This window comes from Argiope bruennichi, chromosome 5 (assembly GCF_947563725.1).
Source record: "Argiope bruennichi chromosome 5, qqArgBrue1.1, whole genome shotgun sequence".
Lineage (NCBI taxonomy): Eukaryota > Metazoa > Arthropoda > Arachnida > Araneae > Araneidae > Argiope > Argiope bruennichi.
The window spans coordinates 96,517,922-96,544,990 of NC_079155.1; positions in this window are offsets into that span (position 1 = coordinate 96,517,922).

Here is a 27,069-nt window from a genome sequence, read left to right on the forward strand (position 1 = left end):
TATATTTTATGTTCTATATTTTGGTTTCTTTTATTTTAGTTATTTATTTTAGACTTCAAAACTAACATTTATTAAACAGATTTTTTTCCTTTCTGAACTATCTTAATTTTCTATATTATCTTTTATAAAGATTATCATTTTCTATTAAATTTAGGAATACGAAGTAGAATTAGATTCATAGTATTTTCATATTTTTATGCTGCACACTAATGCCATACTGCCTTTTAAATTGAATGGAATATCATATTTTTTTTTCATTTTTATATTAAATTTATAACTTAATAACTTTTCAACTTAACAAAATAAATTAACACGAATTCTGTTCTTTTCCATAAGACATTTTGAGATTAGGACCAAAAAACATAACTCAACCATGTGAGATTGACTAAATATTTTATAAATATTCTCTTTGTCTGACACATCGTATAGCTTATAGGTGCACCGTCTCGACGGTAAATTCATCTACTGAAAGAAAACCGTGCTTCATAAATTATTACTAACCTGTATTGTTTCCCTGTGCAATTATTCTCATAATAAAGAAGTTAGATTTATAGACAGTTTAATGCATGCCAAACAGATGCCGGTTCAATAATCTAATAGAACTCTGGCAACAATTTGATGACGAATTTGGCATTAGATGATACAAATTGAGTTTCTGGAAAGCAGAAGAATTTTGGGTATTTTTTTTGTAGGAACCAAAATCGTAGATTCTAGTTGAAAATTTAATACTTCATCCAAAACGTTTTATGAAAGAAGAGTATCTATCAAGAGTATTCTCTCATGATCGAATAATGAATTATCTATTTGTTGAAGTCGAGCACTATCGCTCTGCTTCCATTATATAATGAATTATTTATTGTTTATATATTTTTATTGATTTCTTTAAATGCTATCTTTTAACATGCTTCAGTTGTATTTTGCACCATGTTTACTTGTATAATATACTACTAATTTATTGGGATTCTTAGATGTATAGCAACACTCATTGAACGAACTTAACACTGTCAGGATACATTTTCAGTTAAATTTGCTTCTTATTTCTCTTTTCATAGTTGCTAATATAACAAGTTAAATGATGCCCCTCTAATAAAAATGCTAAAATTTATTTTTCATTGATTTCTCAAATAATTCACATACCATCTGATTTGGCCGGCTAACGAAATGACAACAGTTCCTGACGCAGTCTGCACTAAATAATCAATGGCAATGAAGCTTGTGATGGTAGCTGGTGCAAGAAGGATATTTGGTTTGCATTTCTCACCAATAACTTATAAAGCATGTTAGTGATAACTATCAGTGCAAAATCCGGCTTTGAATTGAATTAATCAATAAACTTGAGCAAAGATATTATTAAGTAAGTATTTTGTCCATATATATTTATTAATTTTGGAACTTAATATAAGCGCTAAACAAATCTAACTTCTTATTATAGCAATTGTAAGAGAAAAAAAGTGTTTTTTAATGTTTCTAACTTGTAATGATAATCACGATTTTCAAGATTACCAGAAATACAAAGCACCACTAATAAAATTTCCGGGAATGATTAAGTCTCAAATTTCTAGAGATGTTCACACTTTAACACGGAAATATGTTGTCATTTTAAATTTAATACTAGGTACAGCCTTTATGAAAGTATCAATAAAAAGAGAGAACATATTTTAGACTCCTGCCCCTAATTTATTGTGAGTCAGCAAAATGTTTCTTAGAAGTGGTTGGTTGAAGTGGCAACATAAATTGGAGCTTAGGGACAGATTCCAATCAACTAAACTAATAATAAGAGAGTATGTGCATGCCTGTATATCTGTTAGCGCTTTACATCCCAGTCACTGGTTCATTAATTCATAAAAAAGAATCACAAAATTTCCTGAAGGTGGCCTGAGAAGACAATCTATTTTTTGAAATAGAAAAATCGGTGGTTGTCCCACATTTCGGTCGAAGGAAAATATTTTACAGAAATGAATATTGACGAATACCTTTTGCTCATAGAAATAATATATGAAAAACGGAAAATATATCAATTATTAAAAATTGTAAGCGTTTTTCCCCCCAAATAAGTTAAAGGAATGTTTATAATTATAATTAAATAAATGCTAAGAAATTTCCATAATATAGTTTGGTATCATTCTTTTGCATTTTGTATTTGGTGTGTCTAGAAATATGAAAAAATAATAGTTTAATACTTTACGTTTAACCTATTTTTACTGAAGGTATTTACAAGAAGAATTTAATGAATAACCTTTATTTCCTTATTACAGTGGACATCTTATTTTTGATTTTTATTTAAGATTTTTTTTTTTTTTTGTATTTCTCTTAAAATCTAACTTGAACATTGTTATCACTCAATTTTCATTATCAAAATAAAATATTCTGTAATAAATTGTTATACCATTATATTATTTCTTAACAACATCTATGCCTAAATAATAATGCTAAAAATTTATTGCGAATTTCCATTAAATTCTATACCGAAAGCAAAATCTTCCTATCTACATGAAGTAAATTTAGTTTATCAATATTTAAAATAATGCAAGAAAAATCCCAGACAATTACTCTTGTTAATGAGTTCAACTTTATTATTTCGAAATGCCGAGAAAATTTTCCAAAATGCCTAATCACTAACTAGTTTCAGTAGCTGAAAGCGGCGAGCAATTTAAAAATATTTTTGAAATTAAAATTTGCTAGCATTTTCTTGATTATCGCTACTTTTGTAAAATTAGTAATGAATGAAATGAAGGTAAATTAATAGAAGTTCTTCAAGCACAGGAAAGTAATTAGAGCTGAAAAGTGCATTTTGAAGACCGTTAAGAAATGGTCTATTAACATTGCTACGGTTGGACAGTATTTTTAAAGAAAACCATAAACTAATGGTTTTCGAAACTAATTAAAATTATTTATGAAGGATCTTTTGTTCTGAATTTTTATTACAATAGAAACAAATTATAAATTTACCCACTAATTTTTCATGTTTAGTAAGCTTCTCATCAAATTAAACTTCATAGAAAATTGCCATAAATGTTGAAAACTGACACACACCGTCTGTAACATTACACTTTTAGAATTATCTAAAAAAAATTATTTTGTCATGTTTTGCAAGGAGATTGAAATATTTTCTACAGTTCCAACGAGAGTAAGTTAATGTTTAATTGGTTGAGTAAATTAATATTTCTGCGATTTCTCAATTGTTTCAAAGTTTATGACTTGTATTTGAATTTAAAAGGGAAATTTCCAAAGTCAACCTGATCAGCTAAATATGTATTAAATATATGTAAGCGGATATTCTCATGGTCACCTTGATAACATAAAAACGAATATGTAAGAAAATTAATAAAAATATGAAAATATATTGTTGATTTATGTCTCAGAAAATTTCGCAACCTTTGATGTTCATTATACCAAAGTTTTTTTTTAATAAATTCGAAAAGGTTTAAGCTACTCCACTCCTCATTTTAGATAGTATATTTACTGAACTAATTTCATAGAATACATTAAACATACGATGTTGAAAATAAAAGTATGGGTCTATACCTAAGGAATATAAAAGTGCAATTCTATTTCCTGATTTAGCTGCTTATTTGTTCAGTCCCTACTGATACCAAATATATTTAAGTCAAATTAGAATCCTGTTCTGTCATCCTTTTTGTATAAATATGGGAAATGTATAAAATTTTGGCTCTTTATTATATTTAAACTTTAAAAAAGGTTAAACCTGGTTACCCTAAATAAGTTCTAACTTCTGTAACCCAATCTATTGCTTATTTTTCTTTTAAGTATAAATTAAGATCGAAAATTACAATTTTCGTAATGTTTTATTTGAACACTAAAGGTCTATTCATTTACAGATGAAAATAGAACTATTTATTATACTATAAATAAAATTATGTCATTATGTTTCTTTAGATTATTTAAAAAATTATATGCAATCTTACTTAATGTCTTTTATCAATTACTGTTTACAGTTTTGGAATATTTTCAGACGAATTCCTTTCTTTTTCTTTGGCATTGTTGCAATTACAGATAATTCAGAATCTCTATGTATCTTGACTTTCCACTGATAGAGACATCACAACCATAACTACAAGACTCAGAACAGGGTATCTGAGGGGCATGAAGTCTGATGGTTCCAGACTCTATGAAGAATGCAGACACTGTCCAGACGTGCAACTGGATCTGGAGCATATTTTTAGCTGCCGTTCCATTATTTCAGCCATCTTCAAAATAGACATTGACTGCACCAGGGATATTCTTTTTTCCTATAAAGATGAAGATGTGGCGAGGGTTGTTCTGCATGCTTTCACCCAATCCAGTTGTCCCCCTCCCTCCTTTTTTTTCTTATTTTTTTATTGTACTTATCTCACGATAACAACAACAGTTTACACTGATGTTCTAATTTCTGACAATAAATTTATGAAAAGTATTTAGTTCATACTTATGGCATACATTAATTTGCAACAATTCATATTTTAAGATTTTTTTTAAAAAATTAAGAAATATCGTAATTTGCTGATGCTTATTATAATGCTCATTTGTAAGAAAAAACAAAGAAACATTCAAAAAATTAAACTGTTAAAAATTAGCTAAATTCAAGCAAAATAGGGAAAACCCTAGTAATTTAGGATGTTTTGAAGAAAAGTCAATTTTTTCATTTCATTGAAAACTAAGAACAAGATTTTTGTTCTCAGTTTTAGTTGGTTTTTCCAAACAGTTCATATTTCAAATATATTTACTAAAATATTATTAAAAATAATAAATTTGACACTTATTTAATTTATAATACTGTCTATGGAATGAAGTGAAATATAAGTTGATGGAAGAGCCACTGTATAGTTATGAACCTTTGAAATGAAATCAAAATGCCATGCAAATTTAATTTTTTTTATTAAAATTACTATGATTTGAAAAAAAATCAATTATTTCCTAAACTTTCTCTTTAATCCCTAACCAATATATCAATGATTATATAAACTAAAATATATACTATTCCAGCTGCTGATTTTTGAAAATAATTAATTAAAAACACTTTTGTATCATTTATTAAGCTCTTGCACAGTTGCCAATTGAAAATAGAATCACCATTTGAAAAAAAATGTCTGCAATCACATTCAAATATCTTTAATCCTATTTTTATTTGTAGCAAAATCTTCAAGAAATACAACACTGTCACAGAAAATTAGGCAATAGCAAAGAAATAAATAAAAAAAAAATAATTTTAATAAATTGTAAGCCTACATTGTAATAAATTTTAAGCTTAATTATTTTTATTTCTTATGAAAGGCATTCGTTATAGATTAATTTAGAACATATAGAATATATATATTAGCTTCGAAATAGAAATTTGCCAATTGCAGATTACTGTGCAGTGTTAAAAGATTATTCTGCTAGCAGTAGAACTTTACTGCTGCGATTCTTATGGCATTAAAAAGAAAATGAAATATTCTCCTTATAAAGAAATAAATTAAAAATAAATGAAAAAAAAAATATTACACATTAAAATAAAATTGCAAATAATTAAATTTATATGTGAAAAGCAAACACTGGACAACTTTTTTGCAGAATAAGCAATCTAATGTATAAAATTTGACTCCACTACACAATAATATAATAAACACCATCGGCTTTCCATTTCTCTTTGTAACAATCACTGCTTTCATTTGCATTCAGTTTAATAGAATGCAGAAAAAATACCGAAGCTTCACTTTTTCGGATGGAAGCTTAATGGAAAATCCTTTACGCGTTTCCTCTAATATATTCTGGAGATTTCCATTTTTCTCTCACTAACACTTTAATGGCTATTTTCCACTTCCATTCTAGTGATGCGCCGTATAATTAATCTCAAAGGGTTACTTTCCTTTACGTCATTTTCGGTTTCGTCTTTGCTTCCAGTAATACGTTCTTTCTCTTATTCGTTTGAATTTCCTCTACAGGAATTAAGCACCCCTAGAATAATTGTTTCGATATACGAATATATAAGGAATAGCAGGAACAGCTTTCCTTTATTTCACCTTTTTATACTCGAAATAAACAAAAACAGTATTTTAACCCCCAAAATATTCGACTTCAAAATTTTGACAAATCTCCACTTTCAGACCATTGTCTGCCTGTACTCAAGATAACATAAAAAATATATATTTGAACTAAATGGATCTAATTGCTGCATAAAATTGACACCACATTTTCAAATTTTTATCAAATTTTGAACAAGATCCATTCAGATGAAGTTTTCCTGCCCGATTGTCCATGCACATTTGAACAAGATTGCACGAAAACGTAAAGAACAAGGTAAATAAAATTTCACTACAGATTTAGCTTTTGAAATATAAATTTGCAAGTTAGATTTGAAAGTTTTTAAATAAATCTCTAATTGTATTAATCATCTGTCAACCAGTTTTATCAAATTGGCAACAAATCTATAAATGGGTTGTTTCTAACCTATAAATGGGATAGTACTTTATTATGCATATAAACGAAAAACTCAAAAATGTAGTAACTTAAATTAATGAAATTTATTACGCTCCCTTATGACTACAATTGAATGACTATGCCAAATTTTAGTTTATTGAGGAAAAAAAAATACAAAATACAAATTTGAATTTTGGGAACTAGTACATTAACTATATGCCATTAACTAATTACCGAAGACCACACGATAGACTCAGTAAAACTGATGAATTCATGATCAAGATTAATATATTCACTGTCTATTTTTCATCAAAGCCGTGTAAGACATTTTGGGAATTATTTATATACATTATTTTTTATGAGTTGGATGGGAGAAAAAAAACTTTATTAGAGAATATGCAAGAACGTTTTAAGGAGATCATTCATTTTGATTTTTGTAAATTTTCTTTATTAAATCAGTTTAATTCCTTCAGTTAATATGCATGGATTTAGAATAATTTAGGATAATTTAGAAAAAAATACTGTTAATAAATAAAGGAAACGTGAATGAAAAAGTTTTAATTATAACAAATTCAGAATTTTTTCCGAAGGTGCGAACGAATTTTTCAGAACAATGCAACAAAAATCAATAATATTTTATACTCTCATTTTTGTTCAAGCTCTGATGATTCTTCCTTACCTACACTCATCATTATGATATATGATGATGAGATTCTTTACTCTATTCCAACACTCAATATTATATGCAAAATTAATTATTAATAATTTTTTTTTAATGTTAAATAATTCAAAAAGGGAGTTTATATATTTTTTTTCAAAATAAGGTTCTTTAAAATTATGATTTTTTTTGATAATTTGTCTCTCAATAATTGAAAGATTAAAGAACATGGATTTTTTTCTTCAGAAATATAAATAAATTTTTAATTTATTGATAACTTTTATTATTTTTCTTAAATAATTTTATCGTCAGTTTCAGCAGCCATCCGATACCTTGAGTTTGAAAATGAACTTATAAAATGAACTTATAAAAATTTTTAACTTTCACTAAAACAATTTTAATAATTTTTTTAAAACTTTAACTAAAACAACTTTAGAAAAATTTTAATCACACAAATTTTAACTGAAACCTAATAGAAGCTAAGATTCATGCATTTTGACTATGTTTTAAGTTTTATTTCTAAATTTTTCTGGAAACAAAACGAAAGTTAGAATACATGTTAATTTATGCAAATATTTACATATAATAGTGATGCAGCAAAAAGTTTATGGCACTTACATTAATAAATTTCCACACATATAACAGTTTTGCCAATTTCTGTTCATCTTATTAAAGAAACCTAATATGGAAAAGTTTCAAATATTCATATTTTTGACATATTTATAACTAATTTATTAATATTACTGACATATTTATAAAAATAATTAAATGATTTATGTATTGCAATATAATTCTTCTTTTAATCTTATCGAAACTTAGGTAAAATTTAATAGGCAAAACAAAGTGTATCAACAGTTTTTAAAGATTTTTTTTCAATTTTGTATTATACTTTTTTTACTTTTTAACTGATTTTATTTAGATATATATCTACCAAAATTTGTAGATACCGTATTTACAGAAATTGAGGTTTTAATTTCAGTATTTGTTTTGTTTGTTTGTTTAATCCTCTCATTCCTAGAGTTATTTGAGTTCATGCACGTCAGAATACTGCGACGTATTGCGTTTCTCTCTCAGTAATGACAGCCTGTATTTTTAAGGAATCTATAAGCGAAAGAAAATGTAACACAGCTCATGACAATAGAATTATTTATTTGATGCTAAATTCTTTGAGAGTTCTCATAAAATTTCCAATCTCACAAATGTCAGGCGAGGACAAATAAATCCTATTGAGTATTCACTCAATAGAACTAAAGCAAAGGAGAAGGAAATTTTGCAATGATATTCAAACGTCATTGATATTAATTTATCTGGCGTTTGGTACTTTTCAGTTTTGATAAGGTTCAAATAATTCTGAATATAAGAAATGCTGATGACATGAATGAAATAATATGAATATAATAATTTAACTCTGAATTCATCTGAAATCAAACTTCAATTAAAATACAGCTTTGGCTGTTTTTAACAATTCACTAACTTCGTTATGCAATTGAGATCATTCCGTTGCATTCTCTGAAATGTGATTGCTATAGATAATACCAATGAACATTTTTTATTCTTTACATGCATAGTTATTTTTTAAAGAAACGGACCCTTAAAAGTTTGGCTCGTATTTATTATCTATAATATTTTTCGGCAAGATAAATCATGAAACTTTAATGTTAACGAATAATTCCAAATTTATTGAGATCGGAACTTTATTCAATATTTCAAGTATCTAATCTAGAAAAATGATAATTAAATAGCAATTTTTGTTTCATAAATTGAAAATATTGTTGTCTGTAAAATGTACAATGTCTGTAATGTATATATATATATATATATATTTCGTAACGATATATATATATATATATATATATATATATATATATATATATATATATATATATATATATATATATATATATATATATGTATATATATATATATATATATTTCGTAACGATATATATATATATATATATATATATATATATATATATATATATATATATATATATATATATATATATATATATATATATATATATATGTATATATATATATATATATATATATATATACATATATATATATATATATATATATATATATATATATATATATATATATATATATATATATATATATATATATATATATATATATATATATATATATATATATATATATATATATATATATATATATATATATATATATATATATATATATATATATATATATATCGTTACGAAATTTCCGGGTTTGTTTGGATAGTGGAAGTGATATAGTGTGGGGAAAGCTCAATCAGCAGGCGGCAGTAGAAATAAAACAACGACATTTATTTACACGAAGACAGCACAGCACAAAGACGACAACTATATACAGCAGAGACGAACACAGTAGCACACTTCAGTAGACAGCAGGACACGAAGCGGATAGACAGAATCCAGCAGGAGAGGGGTTCCTGGGAGCTTTGCTCTACCTTCTCTCCAACGGCTGAAATTTTCGCTACTTCTCACACGACTTACACCACCTCTTCTTCCTCACAGCTTCAGAGTGCCCGTCTTTTATAGTTCCGGGAGGCGGAGCTAGAATCTTCAGACCAACCAGGACGTCACTGGATGTATCTCGGTTCCTACTGGATGGCTCATGAAACTTCTCGAACTTTCCAGTATGATCCATTTTATCGCCAAAGTCGCCAAATTTATCACCAAGCCTCGAAATGCTCGCACGCCTAACACGCACAGGACAAATCATACATCCTGTCTTTCTTACGATGACACTAGTCGTACTGGGAAGCAAAATTGCAGGTTTGTATCAATATATATATATATATATATATATATATTAGTTAGATATTAAAATAGTTTATATTATCATACTGTTAGGGAAGATAGTTTAAATATAACATATTTCTAATTTTTTCATCAATCCTCGTTCGTAAGCAATCGATACATTCATTTCTAATTACAGAATGTATGCATTCATCTATTTGTTATTTATTTAAGAATAATTACATGTTCTCGTATATAAACTATACGTTAATCTTTCATTCATAATCTAAGTTAAGAATATCTCATTGCTTATTTATGCCACATTAAATTTGCATCTTTATTAATTAGTATTCAAAACTATCGCTCCTAGTCCCCTTTATCCTCACGTAACACTTGTTTACTCAAGAGTTTATACTTTAAAGCTACCGTTAGAAGACTTCTTGAAAACACTTGTGAAACCCACATGCCTCAAGATATATTTTTGCCATAATGAATTATAGAAGTATCTAACAGGAAATATTTATAATTAATTTTCAGCATTCCGACAAAACTTAGTGAAGTTAGGGTGTAAAAGGCAAGCTAATTAATTCCTACTCCAAAATTTATGAACTTTAACTGAAGTGCAGAAAGTACAGAGTTAGTCCTCTACTGGTGTGTGTCTGGTGATAGTTTCATGGCATAAATTATAAAAATAGGATTAACCCATCTCAATAAATCTCAATAATTTATTCTCGCCATAAATAAAAGAGAGCCCTTCTATCAATAAATATGAACGACATAATGGTATTGTACGTTGTAGAATGAATATTACAGCCTTATTCTGGAATTTATTTCTTTAGTTGTTCTTATCCGCGCTAAAGGCTAGTAAAAAAAAAAAAAAAAAAAAACAGGGATAAAAATTTAAGGATAAAAGTTCCAGACGCGGTAGTAACTGTTATATATATATATATATATATATATATATATATATATATATATATATATATATATATATATATATATATATATATATATATATATATATATATATATATATATATATATATATATATATATATATATATATTATCTTGAAGAATGTAAAGGGAACTTAAAAAAAAGAGGTAATAGACAAAATTTGCTTTATATATTATGCAGTCTTTTTTTATTAATTTATTTATTAAATTTAACTTTTATGCATATGTTACTGTGAAAGACCGAAATTGGAAAAGGCGACTTTCACCGGTAAATGTCAGTATATACTAAATGCCTTTGTGAAAGACCGAATATTTGATTATAATCTTGTATAATCTGTCCATCATCTGTTTATGTTAACAAGCACAGATATACTTTGGGGAAGGTCGAGAATTATCGTATTCGTAAAAATTATCTTCCGTTGATCTGATTATCTCATGATTGTAAACACGTTTTTATTTCATGTTGTAACATTTTTTGTGTGATGTATCTCATTATTTAAATTTAGAGTTAACTTGATTCATATATTTAAAAAAAAATTATAAGTCTATTTCAATAATTTTTTTTTCTATTATAGCTATTTTCTATTTCTATATTTTCTATTATAAGTCTATTTCAATAATTTTTTCAATAAGTCTATTTCAATTTTAGGGAAATACGACTTATATTAATAATACTGGCAGTTAGCAATTTTAGCGTTAATTAAAACTTTTGTTCTAGAAAGGTTCTTCTTTATTGAAAAGAGTGTTAAGAAAATGCTACAGATGCTGAATTGAATTGTGCTGAATAACTTAACAACTTTGAAAATTATTGAGTTCGCTTTTTGCTGAAGCCAGCGCTTTTTATTTTGAAACAAATTTAAGCTTTTTTCATGTAGATATTGAATTGAAGAAATATAATTATGTATATCCTAAGCTTGATACGAATTTTAATTGTAATCAACAATATATTATGACTTTTCTCAAACCATACTTAAGATTTTTTTTTTTTGAATCACATGAGATATTTTAAGTCTTGCTACAGAGGAAGTAAAACACTTCTCACATCTTATCTTCATTATATTTTTTTTCGATATTCAGTAACATTTATTTTTTACAATAAGTGCGTTTTAGGTCTTTCGTATCATTTAAAAGTTTTAAGTTTTGAAAATTTTTTGATTTAGTGTTGTCGGGATTAGTTCTTCTTTCTAACCCCAGATGGCAGCACATTCCCGCTGTTTTGAAAGTCATGCAGGAAAAATTTCTTGTCTGCTTGGCAGTTAAGAAAAGTAGACGTTCACTTAGAGTGTGAGCGATCAGTATCTCACTAGGAAAAGCAAATTTCTTTTAACGATCACGGGGTAATCCAGCCAGTTACTTGTGAAATTAGTAGTTTATTAAGAACAATATTTTCTTTATTATTATCTTTTCGAAACCGTGATATGAAATTGCTTACCAGCAATTGTATAAAAATATGGTAGCTTGATGTGAATATAGGGATGACTACTCAAGACTGTTTTCTGATTTTTCTTGAGTAGAATCTTCTATTTTTGCAAGTAGGAGAAAAGGATATGTGCTCACGAACAGTGCAGAAATACTTCGTTAAGGAAATGTCCCCTGCATTCGAGAAGTGTTAATTTTAAATTTGAATTAGTTCATATTAAGAAACGAAGATTAACATAATGAAAAATGATGTTCAGCATTAAATAATTCTGTTTCTTGCACAATTGAAATAAATTGTAATAAAATGGATTGGATGAGAAGAATAAAAAATTTTCATATTACCTGTATTGGTCATCTTACTTTAACGACAGTGTAATGGGAAATTTAACATTTGTTTTTGAAATTTAAAAGGGGAAATAAAATTATTTCAAAAAATAAAAGAAGGCAGGTAGTACTAATTAACGTGGTCTTTTATATTTTCGCAATTCATATAATCATCACAAATTTAGTTTAAATTAAGAATGACTATAACTCGAATTTTATTTCGACTTTCATTAAAATGGTATGAAAAATAAAATGTTTATTTATATACTTTTTTTAGAAAAAAGAATTTATAAAAAGAAATAAATAGTGTAGTTTTCATTCATTTGTTCTAATATCTTATTTGAGTCTACTAAAAGATTTATTCTTCTAGAAATTACGCATTTTCTAGCGCAAAAACAAATAAATAAATTGTCCTTTTTTTAAATATTCTTGTCAAATGCATCTACCTTGATTTACTGATTTATCCCCGAAACTGTATCGTGTGGTTTTCAATTCTAATGACCATGAACAGTTTGCTTCAAATATATCACTAAAAACACAAAATGGTCAGAACAAGATAAAAAAAAAAAAAATATTGCAACATTTCAGTAGTGATGAAATCCAAACATCATTGCCCCATTTTCGAATATTGTTTCGGATAGGAGAATTACCTTTGTCTTTTGCGTTCACTTAAATATTCTAAGGACATGTCACGAGGGCTCTGACGTCATTGCTGGACTAATGAAGCACAAATTTGATAGGGCGTACATCAGAGATCCACCTAATACAATGCTCCAAATTCCTTCATTCACGGCTCACTGACGAAGGCATTCCGGTTTAGTAATTTCTGTCCAATTGCGAATTAAGGCTTGAGTTTTAGGCAAGATCACGTCGATTTCCCACAAGAATGCACATGCACTGCGTGACTTCGAAGATTTGGTATATCAATTTGGAATTCAGTTGTAACAATTGCTGAACATTCCAGTTAAGATAATTTAATATACATATAATGCCTGTGTTTGGAATTGTGATTAAGTTTAAAGTTAGATTCCAAAGGTAGTTCACTTCAACATTTAGATTATGAAACTCTCTTATTACCAAATGCCCAATTCAATTGAAAAAACAAGGAATCATTTTACCTCTGTTATATCATTCAAAGCTAAAATTTTTGTGCTGTTTCTCTTTTACAATGTTATATACGTTTCTTCATTATTTTTAATCATATATACGTTAACAACAAGAAATGTTAAACTTCTAGCGCTTCAAAGGAATCATAACTAAAATATTACATTGAATTATTTTAGATATCCCACAGATTAGCTATGTGAAAAGGATAGTATTCTTATAGTCTAAAATTTAGTCTAGGGAGAAAGTCTAGGGAAAAATTTAAATTATTATACGGCAGATGGAAGAACAAGTAGAAATTTAAATTAATATATGGCAGATGGAAGAAACAAATAGTATTATATAGCAGATGGAAGAATAGAAAGAAATTTAAATTATTATATAGCAGATGGAAGATCAGGGAGAAATTTAAATTATTATACGGCAGATGGAAGAACAGGGAGAAATTTAAATTAATATATGGCAGATGGAAGAAGCATATATTATTATACAGCAGATGGAAGAACAGAAAGAAATTTAAATTATTATATAGCAGATGGAAGGACAGTTATTATATAGAGGATGGAAGAACAGAGTATTATTATACAGCGGGTGGAATAACAGAGAGAAATTTAAATTATCATATAGCAGATGTAAGAGCAGAGTATTATTATATAGCAGATGGAAAAACAGAGAGAAATTTAAAATCTAAATTTAAGAAACAACTTCAAAATTCATAATAGTTATGCAAGTGTTTAATGCTTCTTAATAAAATAAGTGTTTGGATAAAATATCATTAGTTATAACCAGCCTATCATAAGATAACTGAAAATTATTGGAATACTTTTCATTTATTAAATTTGAATTTTACTCAATGTATTTTATGAAAATAATATTGACGAATATCATGATTTAAGTGAATATATTTACTTAAAATGACCTTTATGTTTATGATTTTATCTGAAAAAAAATCAAATTAGTTTATCAAATATTAATTTTATAAGCAACATTTCGTAATTTATTTATATTAAAATTGGAAAAAAAGCTTTATGATATCCACACTCAAGTCGGGAAAAAAATTTAGGAAAAAATCTTAACAAAACTTAGATGAAGACTTTCTTTGTTTTTGCACTTTTTTCCTTTTAATATATATTTTTACTTTCTGAACTGCTAAATGAATTCAGAAAGTAAAAGTTAAATTGAAAATTAAAGTTTTACAGGAAAAAAAATTAAAGTAAAATTTAAAATAATGTTTTATAATAAGGTAAATATTTAAGAATAAAGAACAATATTTCGTTTTCAACATTTTTATGTCCGAGTCTTCTTAGGCAACAAATAGAAGTGTTGTCAAGATATGCATAGAAAATTCCTCCTGAAAAATTGTATTAATCAGAGCTCATCCTGATAATGGATCCATTTTTTATTCCTTTTTTTGGTGAGGAAGGAGAGGAGTGATTATTTTGTTCCATTTAAAAAGAGTTTACCTCTCGAAATAAATCAGAGTTATAGAATTAGCATTGAGTTTGTACACAAAATTTCTTAAAGTGTTTATAATATTTTAAATAGATGGAAAGTATAACTAAAAAAAGCCTTTCTTTGTCTTCATTCTTGTTATAATATTTCTCCTTTAAACTCCAAAGCCTGCTATTTGCTTATTATTCATTGTCGTTTCAATCATGTTATTTTATTCACCTTTTGAATAATTTTTGAATTTTATGATTAACCTTTATCGTCGCAAGATTGCTTTTTTGAAGAAAAGGAAAAAAAAATGCATATAGGTAGCTTCTTTACGCTATAAAAAACATCAAAAAATCGTGTAATAAAAATCATTTAATAAAACTAAGTTAAAAATTATTTTATAGTGGTAGTATACTTTTATAAAGTTGTATGTATGGTATACTATATGAAATAAACATAAGGGTTAAATCAGATAAAAAAAGAATTTTCTAAAAATCATTGTTTTAAATCTCATTATTTGAAAAAATGAATGAATTCGTATTTTCACTATTTTTTTTTTTAATTATTTTCAGAAAGACTTTTATGCTGTTTTATTGCTTTTCAATTATTTCAGAAGTAGAAACCGAGGTACTAAGGAAATCAGGTTTTCAATATACAGAATTTGATCAGAAAACTGGTATCAAACAATGTATATTCTATATGTGTCCATTTTTTTCATAAAAAAGTGTAAAAAATACTACTAAAATTCACTATGAAGTCTTGATAATTAAAGGAATCAAGTGAATTTAATATGGTATAAGTCGTTTTATTTTTTTGGGTAAGATATGCTTCATAAATAAATTAATCATTTACTATAATAATTATTTTTAAATGCTACCACGCAATGCTCACTTACTACAGATCCTTTCTACTACTTTAGCTAACAGAAATTATTAATGATGAATTATAACAATTCGTCATCAATAATTTCAAAACTATTTTTTGGTAAAAATCAGTTTTTATTCCATTCAAGTTTGTATAAAAAAATACTGAGGATAAATTGCAATTTCATTCAGCTCTGAGTTCGAAACCATTTTTTGTAAGAAATGAATTCATAGTCTGAAAGTAATATAGAAAAAAATATATAATGGGAAGCAATTGTAGCGTGAAGAGTGTGACAAAATGGAAAAGTGATTAATGAACGTTCTGATCCATAAGTGCGTCAGCTCTTTTAGCTTGTTCAGCTTCATTTCCTCCTCACGTGTCTAAGTGCAAAAAGAGAATACTTCCCTGATTATCAATGACAGCTTTATTGGAAGAGAATAGTTATTTTCCTTTATTATTTCTAATTTAGAGTACTCTATATTTCTTTCTGAAAAAAATATTTATGGACTATCATCTACAGTTGTCTTCTCGAATTTTGGTGCTGTGTGTTTTATGTCTTGTGTGTTTCCGTTAGTATGTGAGCAATTTTGTTTTATTTTTTGCTTGTATTTGTGCATTTTTTGTTTCCCACATTTTTCTACGTATTTGTAGCTGCTTCCTTTATATTTGAAATTTCGTCTATTATAATTTGTGTACTGTCTTACGCTTGTAAGCCTTGCAATATACTTGTTGGCTCACAAGGAGTTTATGCATCAAAAACCAAAAAAGAAAAAAAAAACCTATGGAAAATTCAAGATCAATAAAGAAATGTAAATAAATGTAAGTATTTAATATCCAATGCCTCATTCTACAAAATCATTGAGAAAGCATTTTTGTCCAAATAAATATGCACGTAAAAATTTGATTCAATGATTATAATTGATTGCTTTTGTACAGCCTGAGTTTTATATTTTCAGGTTCCCAGATGCTTTCCTGTAATAAAGTATCTAAGTTATAAAATATTGGATACGGGAAAAATTAAATTATTCTTATATTTTGACAAATGGTACAAGAAATAATAATAAAAAAACTATTTACACACATCTAGAACGACTTAGATAATTTTTTTTTTTTTAAAAAAAAGCAAATATTTTTGAAAACAAATTGGAGCAGCAGCTCATTTTTGAAATGATACACTCACGCACACACGTGCGCTCATATATATATATATATATGCATTATTTTTATAAATGTATAATTAAATGTATTATATGTATTATTTTTTTCAAAATGTAGTATATAAACAAGTTGTGGATTAAAGGATAAACTTTCACTCATATTTCGTAATTCAAAAGGATGTTTGTTTGTTTGTTTGTTTCTTATGGCACTTGCCACTGTCAAGCCCGCTGTTACGAAGACAGCAATTTAAGCCTGAGGGGGACGTCTCTTATTTTTTTTATAGCAGCGCCAACTAGGGCCAAGAGTACGACTTTGCCACTCACGCATCATTCATTCGCTTGCACAACCCCTTTTTACAGGAGGGCACATTCACACATCTCACAGATAGAACAACAGAAGAACAACCATGCCCAAACCGGGACGCCCAGATCACGGGGAAGACGCGCTACCCCTATGCCAGGACGCTGGCTCAAAAGGATGTAAAATGCATGTTATTAAAATTTTTAAAAGCAAATTAAGTAAAACTTTTAATCGAAGAAGGACGAACCAACGATTATTAATTCTACACAGAAAGATATTTACAATTTCCTAAAAAATTATGTGTTGATATTTTATAACATATATATTTAATATTTTCTGACGTTCAGAATCTTCCAAATTCAATTCTTCCACGTAGCATTCTTTTAATGATATAATGTGAAACTCATTTGCATTGTTTTGGGTAACAAACTACATATTTCTAAATTCTAAAAATAAGAAATTTTAAATCTCTAATGATAAAAATAGGACATTCTTAATTTTTACCTTACCTACTTTTGTAATTACACATGATTGCATTTCTCGTAGCGCTTTATTTAATCAAAAAGGTTACCATAAACAAAAAATCATGTAACATAGTACAAAAATAAAAAAATAAAAATGAAAGAAGAATTTAAACTTATAATGAAACGCATATAATATTTACTTATGTTATGCATGCTTGAACAATTACATATTTAAAGCCTATCGACTGGCACTGAATGTTTTTCATCCCACTCGAGTAAGGAAGAGTTCTGTACTTACATCAGCGAGCTGAAGTATTAAAATAAAAATGAAAAAATTGAATACCCTTGAAAATACTGAAAGAGTGATTAAAATTCTGACTTATTAACTAATACAATTTCTCAAATTTTCAAATATTCCTTTTAACAATGTGCTATAAATATATCAGAAAATAATTAAAACTGTTATAAATAAGAGTTTTTTTTTTTTTACTGGACTCTTTGAAATGAAATACATTTAATTGAAAATGCAATATAATTGAGTTAAATAACATAAAATAAAAAGTACATGTAATTTTAATAATATAATTACTAAGGTTTCAAAATAGAAAATAACTCTCCAATACTAATACTATAATTATCTTTTTAATTCAGTTCACTCCTTGAAACTTTTTAAATGTGAAAAGCGAAAAATTCTGAATCCCACTGTGATTGGATATTAACGGGAAACAGGAATGTATACTAAAGAAATATATGTGGTGTTATTATATAATAATGGTGTATAAACAAAAATATACTGCAGAGTCAAAATATAAATGGATCTTTTTTTTAAACATTTTTTTAGGATGCAACTTCTTATGAAAAAAAAACGCATTAAAATACTAGAATTTAGTTAAAGACGGATTTTAAAATTTATGTTTATAAGTTTATACTAAATATTATTTTCTATAATTAATAATAAATTTCCTCTGCAGTAATGTTATAAAGTATATTTACAAAATATAAAACATATTTAAAAATATTTAATCAAATAAATTAGTTTTAATTTGCTTGCAACACAATGCTTATTAGCATGACATTTTTTTTTTTTGGCTTTGAATGAAATCATTAATTTATGGATCTTCTTCGATTTATTAATATTGTTATATAACTTAAGAATGATAAATAAAATATTGCGCTTGATTTTTATTTACTTTAACTGAAATCATTGGCAACATTTTAGTTGAAATAGAGTCATAAAATTAAATTATCTAAGAAAATACAGTTTTTAAATGTCAGGTTCTGAATTAACCGCCATTACGTAGAATTTATTAACCAAATTAGTGACAGAAACATCAATAACACATGTCGCTGATAAATGAAATCTTTTTCTCCCTCTCTCTTTTCCCATCTTTAATTTCCACAAATTTTTAATTTCCTAATTAAAATAACGAAAATATTTATCAATATTAATTACATAAATTTAATAAATTTGGGGGTGAGATTATAATATTTTTAATTCTTTTTCATCCTTCAAATAACCCTCGGACATTCTAATTAAATATACTTAAGTAATTAATAATAAATGAATTCATTATTGTTTGCTTAGAACATATTTAATTAGAAAATGTGTATCTTGTAAATATTGTGTAGGGGTTTAAAAAAATATCTTCCTGAATTTTATATGCAAATAATTCCATTATCTTGGTGACGGAAATGAGTTTATCTCGGAGAAAAGATATCAATTATTAGCCAACCGTAAACAAATTCTCTATATGGATTGAAAAAAAATATTTTCGAATGAAAGTTTCATGAGTTTTAGATTCTCGTCAATGGAATGTCTTCAGTTTTATATTGAAGTTCAGCTCAATTTCTACGATATTCATAAAGCTGTAATATATTATTATACAAAATATTCAAATAAATGACAAAACTTTCAAGCAAAATATCATAAAAAATTATTTAAAATTAATTTCAATAATGCATTTACACTTAAAAGCCTTAAAGAATAATTGTATATTTAGAAATTCCTGAAAGTAATTAAAATCGAATTCTCTCGCATAATTTTTCCGGAATGTCAAAGAATATAGTTCACCTACACTCATCTTTGGCAAAAGGGTCCCATCTCTTTCTCCGAGATAAACTCATTTCCGTCACCAAGATAATGGAATAGATAATGGATTTAAAGAAAAGGCGGAAGATCTTTCTTCGGTCTTCATATCTGACTTAATTTTAAGTAGAAATTCTGATAGTTCATGATTTACATAAGAAGATTTATCTAGAACAAAGTTTCTATTTTTAAAGTATGGTTGTTTTGCAAAAAAATGAAGCAGAAAATTCTGATTATTTCTAGAATATAGAAATAGAAGCCTGTACTTTTGATATGCGAAGTAACTGTAATTTAAAAATAAAATGAAGAGGGAATGTTTTTCTTAACTTTTTTCCCTTTCAAAAATGTTGAATAATTTTCCATGATATTGAGGCTGGAGCGTAACAATTTTATTATAAATTGCAATGAATATTAAATGCAAAATATGGGAAGTGAAATAAATTATGGGCCTACTTAATTATCTCTATTTCCAAAAATACTTTTTACATTATTTATATTCATTCATCATATTGGTTTCTAAACCACAATTTTAAAAATGGATTACTTTAATTTCTAGACAGTTCTAAGAAAAGTCACTGTCAAAAATACAAACAAGGAGCGAAATATTAAAATATCCAAGACTTTATTCTCAATGTGAATGCACAATTTACTTTTCAAATACAGAATTATGTTTTATTTATTTATTTTATATTTCGATTTTATATGCTTTTTAATTATTATCGAGTGATAAAATGTCAGTGTCTGATTGGTTCCAGTACACGGAAACATCGCACAGTGGAAGGAACTCTTACCAGAAAAATAATTAGAACCTATAGATGTGATCATCAAAATTAAATTGGTTCCTTTAAAGCTTTGAAGCATAGTATGGTAGAGAATAAAAATAAGTCATTCGGCATTTTTCTGTGAAATACTTTATGAGACTGATGCCCGCATTTTATAATCTTAATATAGATAAAGTAGAAACCAGAAAAATAACTAAACAAATTGATATTGCTATAATTAAGGTACAAACTGGCAGCAGGTACAAACAGAAATCAATTTATCAATAGAACTTTCAAAACCTCAGAGAAATTCAAAATCAATTAAAAATGAAGCCAAGAAAGACTTTAGTTACAAATGAGGTGAACTTCATAGTGTTGTGTATTTAATAGTTTATGGAGCATTTACATCTTATTCTTTGTTATTTAAGTTTTTTTTTTTTTTTGCATCAATAACTTAAAAATATTAGTTTGATTATGCATACAAATTGTCTGTTTTAATTATGAAAATCTCATTTCTGAAAATGCTTTTAAGATATACAAATAAATTTCACCACAATTTTTTATATATTCCTAGGATGTGATTTACATAACCTATACCTATATAATTATTTACATTAGATAATTTTTTATTTGAAAAATTGTCAGTTGCTTCACAAATATTTTTTGAGTGCATAAATTTTAGTATATATCGCAGTAATGTTAAGTAGGGCTGCAATTATTTTATTTCACAACGGATATAAATGAATATCAAACATAATGTTGAAATAAGTATAGCAATATATTTACAAGGAGGGAAGGTATAGTCTGGTTGGTAGGACGTCGGATTCGCGTCTCTTGGGTTGCGTGTTCGAACCAACCGGCCGAAGACTCTCCGTATGTGTGGTGGCTGGCGTACATATAAATCTGTCGTGGTCACAAAGTCCTCCATGTCGAGAGAAGAGTCCTTCAGTATCCTCCACTGAAGATACTGAATCAGAGGTGATCATTCTCCGATTTAGGTCTAAATTACGATTTGTGGATGTGTGAATGAAATGTATGAATGAAGTCCGCCCCGTAAAAAGGGTTGTGACGTGTATGTAGCTAAGTTGTACTCTTGGCCCGAGATGGCGCTACTGAAAAAATAAGAGACGAACCCGTAGCTTAAAATCACTGACTTCTAAAGTCTATGACAAGGGCCATTAGAAACAACAACATATATTCACAAGAGTTTCTTATTGAAATTTGAAGTTAGTTCCAAATTTTGATAAAATATGGCATACATGTCAAAAATAAAATTAAAATTCAGGAAAATGGGATTTGAATTGACGATTTTATACGCGATTGCTAATGAAAGCATATGTGCTTTTTTGAAAATTTCTTGGCATTGATGCCACATTTAGTTTTCTGGCAGTTCGTCAATGAGATTTTCCTCAAATATAAGAAAAATGTAGAATACATCGCTTTTTTCGGACATTTCTTAAGAAGTCAAACAAGTATAATTTTGAAATTTTTCAGACCAACAATAAAAATTCAGTTTACTCAAGAAGCAATTCTAAATTCTAATGAAGAAAATTTTCTCTGGATACGGCATTTGTGGATTTATTTTTAACGGAATAAAAGGTGTTATTTTAACTTCATTTACTATGCTTTTGAATTTTACCATATAATTTACAGATTTTGGTTCAGTAAATTAAAGTATTTATATACTTTATTTTTGTAAATCGTTTTATAATTTTTATCATTTTGTAATTTTTAAAGGTTGCTACTTAAAAGAATGATAAAGTAACTTCCCATGATTTTGTAAAAAATGAGTAATTTTCACAGCTTTGCAATAAAAAAAATTGTAAACCAATGTGTTTGTAACAAAAGAAAGAAACTGTATTGATGCTCCTAATTAAATATTAATTATCTATCAATTATCTTTTAAATGATTATGGTGATTTTATTCAGCAAAAGACTTACTTAATGTAATACTTTTTTATCGGTATTTTTTCAGTAGTCCTTTGTGCCAAACTGACATGTCTTTTATTCCTTAATACATAGATTTTAAGCAGAAATAGAAATGGGGGGGAGGGTATTTATTTTAAATCTGGATACTTTTTATTAAATCAATCTCGCTATATCAATCTTTTTAAAACAGTAGTTTTTTTTCGTGGTTACTACAGTTCAAAGTGTATATAGAGTGGTATAATTTATTTTATTTACTGTTTTGTTTTGTATAATAATACTATTTACAGAATTGAAAATAGTTTTAAAAAAAAAAGACAATTTCCATTCACCACCGATCTGTTTCAAAAAAACATATTATGTATAATCTCAAACATACTCCTTCATAAATCCGAAACGTATTATTTTAATATTAAATTTTGTTTAATTTATACTAAAAATAGAATCCCTATTTGCAATATACGGATTTATAGAAAGACTTATTTTTCTCAATTCAAATATAGACGCTGGAAACTTTCATAATTTATGTACAACTGATAAATGTAAGCTTACATGACGGAACTGTCTGATATTTTCTTTTTAATATATTTCTCTATATACATACCTCCTTACAAACATATATGTATGCTTTGTCCTGAGTTGTCTGTTGACAAGGATTTGAATCCAAAATTCTCAGCACGCTTCGGATAACTTTATTCATAAAGTTTAATGTTATTCGTTAGTTTTCAAGTATTTGTTCCTCCATCATTTCGAAATCTTTCCCTACACTAGCCTAGACAAGAATTCAAAAGACGAAACTTTACCTGCAAAGTTAAACCTCTTACCCACGTGAATATGCCGAAGAATTTATCTACACAGAAACGAATTTTGATCGTTAACGAACTCCATTGTGTTAGATCATGGAATTATAGTTCAACCTAGAAAGTAAAAATGTGAATGAATAAAATTTACTATGGAAAGTGGAAACATCATAGGATAAAATAAGAAGAAGATGAAAGAGTTTTCGCCACTATATCCAGGGGAGTGTGTGATTCAATAAAGAATTTTCAGAGACCGAAAATTTGCCGGGACAAGTTGTATAACAGGATTTAGAAACTTTTGGAAAGAAAATGAATATAATGATCTTATTTTTTTAGATATAATATATATATTTCTGGGTAACATTTGAAAGTATTTCCCTTTATATCATCACAATCCTTCTAGAAAAACGCTTTTGATATATATATATTCAATAAAATGTATGAAATGAAATATTCGTAATGTCCTGGATAGAAGACAGGCAAGGAAATGAAACATTCGTAATGTCCTGGATAGAAGACAGACAAGGAAATGAAATATTCTTAATGTTCTGATTAGAAGATAGACAAGATAATTTAAATTAGCTTCTATCATTAACCAATTATATATATTTATGATTTTTCTATGTTATAAAGTTTTATTTTTGTATAAGTGCAGTTACACTTTTATATGTATTTACTAAAAAAACTTAATAAGAAAGTGTATTAGGCACAGCCATCAGCAACAGCAACAACAAAATAAGAACACCTTAGTAATTGGGTTATTAACTAATGCATCTTAAAAATTTGGTATCGATAGAAAGGAATTGAGGAAACAGATGTATTAAGAAAGAAACAAGCTGATTAATTGAATTAATTGACATAGTTATTTGATATCCGTAATGGAAAAATTTACAGATAGAAGTTAAATAGCATATTAATTTACTATCTCGAATTTTTTCCAACATTTATATTATTTTTTTTTTATTTTATTGAATCGACTTGTCGTAATGAAATTTATCTCTCAACGAAATTTCCTGGAGGGATTCATTTGATATTTCAGAGAGCTGTATTGTTTTGAAAAATGTTGCTTTAAATATTTTATGAATTTTATTAACATTCGGTGATATCTCAGAAGCTATTATACATTTTTCAAAATATTTTCATTCGCCTAAATAAAATTTATATTTTTCACAAACTCTAGAAATAAATGCGCAACAAAATATTAATATACATAATAATAATTAATAGTAATAAATATGCGTAACAAAATACGCATATATATTACAAATGCTCATATATATTACATTACTCAATATACTTATATTACTCAATAGGCTCATATATATTACAAATATAAGAACTGATAGTAAAAACTGAAATCAAATCGACAAATAAAAATTAAACAAGAATGCTTCTCTGTGGATTTCATTTGACATATAAAGACTGATTTCGTTGAGTCAATCCTTTTTTTAAATTTATTTCTCATATGTTTAAGAATCTTTATCACTTTCCATTCGGTGAATAAAAATTATGCAAATCATAGCCCATTGCGTTCAATGCTTAAAGCAAAATAAGATTTTTCTAAGTACTTCAATCGTCAAAGAAAATTATCATATCTTACTGAAAAGAAATTTCCGTTAGTTTATGTGTATAGTTATTTTTCACAATGAAATACAAGATGAATTCAGACCAATTAACATTTTAGGTGTACGCTATGCAAACGATTTTAATCTTTGCACAACAGAATTTTTGAAATTTTTCTTTTTAAAGATTCATGGCATAGTTTTGTTATTAAAAGAAAATAATATGCAAATTGATTGAGATAGAACTATTTAATAATTAATTATATTCTTAGATCAATAACATAACATCAATAAAAATTTCTAATCCAAGTAAAAACTATAAAAAATTATGCTTATAACTTTTTTTTGTAATTTTTCATTAAAATTTTGGTTGAAGAATAAAAGAATATTTTTTCGCTCACAAAAAAATTTAAAAAAAAATAATCTAAGAATTTAAAGAAAAAGAACAAATTTTCCCAGTGAGTTTTCATTGAAGTCTCATCCTATCTGCAATCTTTCTATATAATTCGAAGAAACTAGGAATAATCCAATCAAATATATCCTAATACATCATAGGCTAGTTCTTCCCACTTAAATTATTCTACTGCGCATATTTATTCAAATAACATCCAAATACATATTCATAAAAATCTAAAATAGAAAAATTTAAATTTTCTATTCAAGATAAATCTTGCATATATAATTGATAATGAACCAGTTATGGCAAGAACTGAGAACTCTAATGCAACTGCATGATTCCCTGAATAAGCTTTATTCATGTGAATACGATATCCCTATGACCGATGTTAGGTATTATGGGTCATCATTCCGCATCAATATGCATTCGGAATGTTTCCTAAGCTCTAGAATTCGCTCAGTGCAATCACTTATAAATCCTGTTTCATGATGTTGCCAAAGGGCACACAACACTCTGAATAGGTTACGAGCAAATCGAATTTATTTTCCTTTGTATTGCAATGTACGGCACTTCAGTTTAGAGTTATTATAAATATCATTTATATACCTCGATATATAATAATGCATAGGTTCTAACATTAATTTTAGCCATTTCTTAATGTGAATCGTTTAATTAGAGAAGGTGTCTGTTTATGAGAAAATTCAGTTTATAATTCTTAAATTTCATACTTCCTTCTTTCACCAAAATACTTCAATATCCTTTCCAGTAAGAAGGACAAAATATGGCACGTAGTCCTTGTATAAGTAGTATAAGACTAGAGAAAATTTACATTATTTTTCGAATTAAGAAGGCCTTTTCAAATCATCAGTTCAGCTTTCTTCACTGAATCAAGAAACTATTAATAAAAGACACGATGAAATAAACTTTTGTCTTATATGATCCCGTTGGTGCACGGAGTCCTTATACAAGCATTATAAGACTCGGGAAAATTTTGATTTTTTGTCGAGGTAATATATGCAAATAACTCAGTCAGTTTTCTTCAGTTGATGAAGACAAAACATATCTAGATGATCCTGTTACGGTGAAGTATAGTATTTGATGAATAGTTATTACAAGCGTGTTTACTTATGACATTCATATTCTTGAGAGTTTCTATTAAGGTTCAAGAAAAATATCGCATGATTTCCAATTATTCAATTTTTTACAAGATAATCATCCCTTTTAAACAAGCATTGGTATATTTTCTGTATAAACTATATTTACAAAAATAAGTTGTTGTCTTTTATGATCCCGTTACGATGAAATATATATTTTATGAATAGTTATTGTGATCTTATTAATATATAACAATCATATCCTTCAGAGTTGCCTTTAAGGATTAATAAAAATATTACATGATTTTCAATTATTATATTTCTTACACGATAATCATTCATTTTCAACATAAAAATTGTATATTTTCTGTATAAACTTCATTTATTCATCTGAATAAAAAATATATTTAAAAAAATCAATCTAAAAGAAAGAGAATAAAATCAACAAAGCAATAGAGCTATGATATTTCTACCTTCAAATTTGAATTTGATTTGATTTAGTAGAAATAGTATTTTATTAATTTATTCACAAAATCATAGGCAGAGTTGAATCATGCATTTTAATACTGTTACGTATGTAAAATATTATTTATTGAGAATAGACAGT